At 47.6% G+C, this 5,000-nt stretch overlaps 1 non-coding gene and 1 pseudogene across 1 annotated transcript; both read left to right on the top strand.

The window, feature by feature from the left end:
* Nucleotides 1-1,240: 1,240 nt before the first annotated feature.
* Nucleotides 1,241-1,395, top strand: LOC143266527 (5.8S ribosomal RNA). The gene has a single exon (XR_013041489.1). It is a non-coding gene; the product is annotated as a 5.8S ribosomal RNA (ribosomal RNA).
* Nucleotides 1,396-3,215: 1,820 nt separating this feature from the next.
* The window catches only part of LOC143266529 (large subunit ribosomal RNA), a 4,641-nt pseudogene continuing 2,856 nt past the window's right edge, over nucleotides 3,216-5,000 (top strand).

Below are 5,000 nucleotides of genomic sequence, written 5' to 3' on the forward strand. Positions count from 1 at the left end.
CGATAAATACAAAAAGTCGTCGTAACAAGAATGTTCAACTTGAACACGAAGGAAAATCCCGAACATTCTCATATAAAAATATATCTATACATAAATGAATCTGTCGCGAATTTTACCGGCAGAAGGTTCGTTATGTAAAAAATGGATCGTATGCATGGTGTACCCGTTCGTTGCGACGTCTGAGTTAAAAGGAGGAGAGAATCGAAATTGTTAAATAGATACGCGCCAGGAAAGCGGAGAGATTTCGGAGAAGTAAGGAAGAGGTGAAGGTTATAAGAATCTCGAAATATTCTTATCGGACTTTCCTTTCTATAATTTTTATTCTTGATTCGTGTTGCGTACTCTCTCGACCCCGTGTGAAAACACGAGAGAGAATATAAAGAAATATTTTGGGACGTTTGGTAACGAAATGCATGGGTTTGCGAAAAAAAATTGTTAAATTTCTTGTTTTTTTTTTTTCGCCCGCTTCGTGAGAGACTCTCATTTTATTTTCTTTCTCTCTATAAATTTTGTCTTTGGACCAAAGGGAACACCCCCTTTTAGCCTCTCTCTATTTCGTGTTAAACGAGAAACGAAATTTAGAGTGTGACACGGAGGCTTTCACGCGGGGGGTGTCCGGGTAACCGATGGAAATCGAACCACGAAACCGCTTCGACGAACGAAGTCGCAACTTCACGAGAGTCCGCCTGCTTACGACGGACGATATGGTAACGTATCGCTTTACGGACCGGCTGAGAAGCGAAAACGATAGCGTAGTCTCCTTCGTTGGTAGACCGATCTGACGCCGGCCATGGAGTGTCCGTATTGAATCTCGCGATACCGCCAAGACGTCCAATATATGTAAGCAGCGAGCAGGAGACTCTGTGTTACGCGCGACAGCGCGTTTCGTATTTTCCACGGTTTTTGAATGACTTTACCACCCGGAACGGACTGAAAACTCGCCGCACGAAGAGAAATGCGTCACAGAGCGTTGTTTCATCGGCGGTTCTGTAGTTTTATACGGTCCTTTACCCGTCCATGGACGTTATCGTGTCGTCTTAATCATCAATCAGCTCGGGTAAATCTGTGAACAGAGCTATGACGGGACGACGTCCGAATACCGATACTCGATCTTGCGCTTGGATTGGAGTTAGTATTCTATGGACAATCGAACGAATTTATAAACCAGGTTAAATAAATCACGTACATACTGGTTTTCAGACGCTGAGTTGTTAAATATGAACAAAAATTTTTATACGATTACCCTGAACGGTGGATCACTTGGCTCGTGGGTCGATGAAGAACGCAGCTAATTGCGCGTCAACGTGTGAACTGCAGGACACATGAACATCGACATTTCGAACGCACATTGCGGTCCACGGATACAATTCCTGGACCACGCCTGGCTGAGGGTCGTTTATATAACTAAAGACTGCTTACGTTTGCCTTTAGCAGCAAAAGGTTTTCTCTTCATTGTTAAATTTTTTTCGGTACCGCTCGTCGTTCGACTAGATAAAACGAAACTGTTAAACGCCGAAAAGTCGAACGTTTCGGAGCGGGATCCGATGGTCGAACGCGAGAGAGAGAACAACTTGCGAAATTGGCGAAAACGTACGAGCGATGGTTGGACATTTCGTCGGCGTTTGACGCGGAGAATGTTAAATGGAACGTTCGTGTCTCGCCCTCTCTTTGCTAGTGTTCATTTTTTTCACAGGCGACAGAAGAACATTTTCGTATATCTCGCAATTCTTAGTTTTTAGGATCTTCTCGGCGGAATGCGCTTATCTCGGCTTGCGTGAGTCGTGGTTTCTAGTTAAACCCCTAAAAGAGACCATATACGACCGCCCGTGAAAGAGCGCTCCCGAGTCGAAAACACCTAACTACAGAAGGATATTTAGACGAGAGAGAAAATGATTCTTCGCCCTGCGAGAGAATTGTTAGACACCAATTGAAGGAAGCAAGCCGAGAGTAGAGCGTGTTTACGGCGTTTCTCCGCGCTCCCGACGTTGTCTGAAATGATTGTCGAATTTTTTTTTCGACGGTGCGAAAGTTTATACAACGAGGGGAAAAGTTAAAAATAAACGTGCGACGGAAGCTCTTTCACGGTTAAATTATTACGAGATCGTAGCTTCGCCACGTTTTTTTTAACATTTACAAGCGCAGATCGCTTCGTTGTCGTTGATTAGAAGCGGAAGACCGCGCGATCCCAATACGGGTTCCGGTCGTCCAGTCCTCGAAGTGCATAATTGTGCCGGACGGACGTTGAAAAACCCGGACCGATCGAACGATAAACGCTTATTTGGTGATCGTCTTGCGAGAGTCTCCCTTCATTGTTGTTCGTGTGTTAAATTTCTTTTATCGAACAACGGTCGAACGCAAATGAACAATGACATTTACACCGAAGATCGATCTCGAAACGCTTTTGTTCCTCCTTTTGTGCGCTCGTGGTTTCATCGAACGATATATACACGACGAAGGTGTACCACGCACGTTAAAAATGGGATTTCTTTTTTCCTTTAACCCTTTATTCTCTGGACCATGATAAGTCACCGATGGTTTACATGGCTGTCTCTGGCATTCTCGCCCTTTTCTTGGGATTTTGCGTCGGAACGCGACAGCAAAAGAAAAAACGTATCGGACGATGCGTCTTTACGGTTTATCGACCGTCGAGTGTATATTCGAACGTAAATATGTTGTAACGGTATATGTATCCTTTAGGGGACAAAAGAAACATGAAACGATCGTGTGCGAGAGCGCGCCGAGGGTAAGAAGAAAAGGTGTCCGACCTTTATCTCCTCGTTGTCGTAGTCTCTCCTCGTCGTTTGTTTTAACGCGCCCTGGATAGATAAAAAGATATATCCGATTATAATATATACATATATACTCCGACGCGAGTCGAGAACAACCGGACGTCGTCGTCGTCGTTTTTTTTTTTTGTCGTTGTCCCGCCTGCCCGAATATGCGGCGTTTTAAGTGCCTTTTTTCTTTTGTCGAACAAAAGAGAGAGGAGACACCGAGCTTTCATTTTGGCTCGTACGTACCTTCGAGTAGTCGACGATATTGTGTTGATCCGAAAAGAGAAAAATAGTTGGTTATCGAACGATACAAGGAAAAAATCGAACGACATAATCCCTGTGCGTCGTTGGTATTAATATACCTTTCGTATTACGTGTCGAAACCCCGAAAAGAGCGTACAGTTTGTGGTATAACTTTGAAAAGAAATAATAAAATTTCGACGACCTCAGAGCAGGCGAGATTACCCGCTGAATTTAAGCATATTAATAAGCGGAGGAAAAGAAACTAACAAGGATTTCCTTAGTAGCGGCGAGCGAACAGGAATGAGCCCAGCACTGAATCCCGCGGTTAACGCCGCTGGGAAATGTAGTGTTCAGGAGGATCCGTTTATCCCGAGACATCGAATCGCGTCCAAGTCCATCTTGAATGGGGCCACTTACCCATAGAGGGTGCCAGGCCCGTAGCGACCGGTACGCGTCTCGGGTGGATCTCTCCTTAGAGTCGGGTTGCTTGAGAGTGCAGCCCTAAGTGGGTGGTAAACTCCATCTAAGGCTAAATATGACCACGAGACCGATAGCGAACAAGTACCGTGAGGGAAAGTTGAAAAGAACTTTGAAGAGAGAGTTCAAGAGTACGTGAAACCGTTCAGGGGTAAACCCGAGAAACCCAAAAGATCGAATGGGGAGATTCATCGTCAACGAAGCTGGCTCCCGTGTTGGTGCGATAGTGCCCCGGATGGTCCCGTTACGGCGGGTTTCCCATCGGCGTGGGCACACCACCCGCGGCGAATGTTCCGGCTATGTAGTCGTGCACTTCTCCCCTAGTAGAACGTCGCGACCCGTTGCGTGTCGGTCTAAGGCCCGAGGCGAAGACTGTCCGTCGCTTTTAGCGTACGATGACAGCCCCTTGGATGCCCGGCCGACTGCGCGACGGTACTCAGACGGTATCGGGCCGCAAAATTCTCGAACGCACTGCGTCCAGGACCGCCGCAAGCTCGTTCCAGTCTAGATACCGGATGTACGGACTTAGCGCCGTAACCGGGCCTGGCGGGCTGTTGGCAGGCGGAGTCCTTGGACTGGCCAAACTTTGAATTACCGGTCGGCGACGCTATTGCTTTGGGTACTCTCGGGACCCGTCTTGAAACACGGACCAAGGAGTCTAACATGTACGCGAGTCATTGGGATTTGATAAACCTAAAGGCGAAATGAAAGTGAAAGTCGTCCGTGAAGTCGACTAAGGGAGGATGGGCCTCGTTACGATTAGGCCTCGCACTCCCGGGGCGTCTCGTTCTCATTGCGAGAAGAGGCGCACCTAGAGCGTACACGTTGGGACCCGAAAGATGGTGAACTATGCCTGGTCAGGACGAAGTCAGGGGAAACCCTGATGGAGGTCCGTAGCGATTCTGACGTGCAAATCGATCGTCGGAACTGGGTATAGGGGCGAAAGACTAATCGAACCATCTAGTAGCTGGTTCCCTCCGAAGTTTCCCTCAGGATAGCTGGCACTCGACTCGAACGCATAACGAGTCTCATCTGGTAAAGCGAATGATTAGAGGCCTTGGGGCCGAAACGACCTCAACCTATTCTCAAACTTTAAATGGGTGAGATCTCTGGCTTGCTTGAATTTTCATGAAGCCACGAGATATAAATTGATAAAATTTTTCTTGGATCAGAGTGCCAAGTGGGCCAATTTTGGTAAGCAGAACTGGCGCTGTGGGATGAACCAAACGCAGAGTTAAGGCGCCTAAGTCGACGCTTATGGGATACCATGAAAGGCGTTGGTTGCTTAAGACAGCAGGACGGTGGCCATGGAAGTCGGAATCCGCTAAGGAGTGTGTAACAACTCACCTGCCGAAGCAACTAGCCCTGAAAATGGATGGCGCTGAAGCGTCGCGCCTATACTCCGCCGTCAACGGCAAGTGCGCAGGAACGGGATTTAGTTCCCGTTCTCCATGAAGCCTTGACGAGTAGGAGGGTCGCGGCGGTGTGCGCAGAAGGGTCTGGGCG

This window comes from Megachile rotundata, unplaced genomic scaffold, assembly GCF_050947335.1.
Source record: "Megachile rotundata isolate GNS110a unplaced genomic scaffold, iyMegRotu1 scaffold1298, whole genome shotgun sequence".
Lineage (NCBI taxonomy): Eukaryota > Metazoa > Arthropoda > Insecta > Hymenoptera > Megachilidae > Megachile > Megachile rotundata.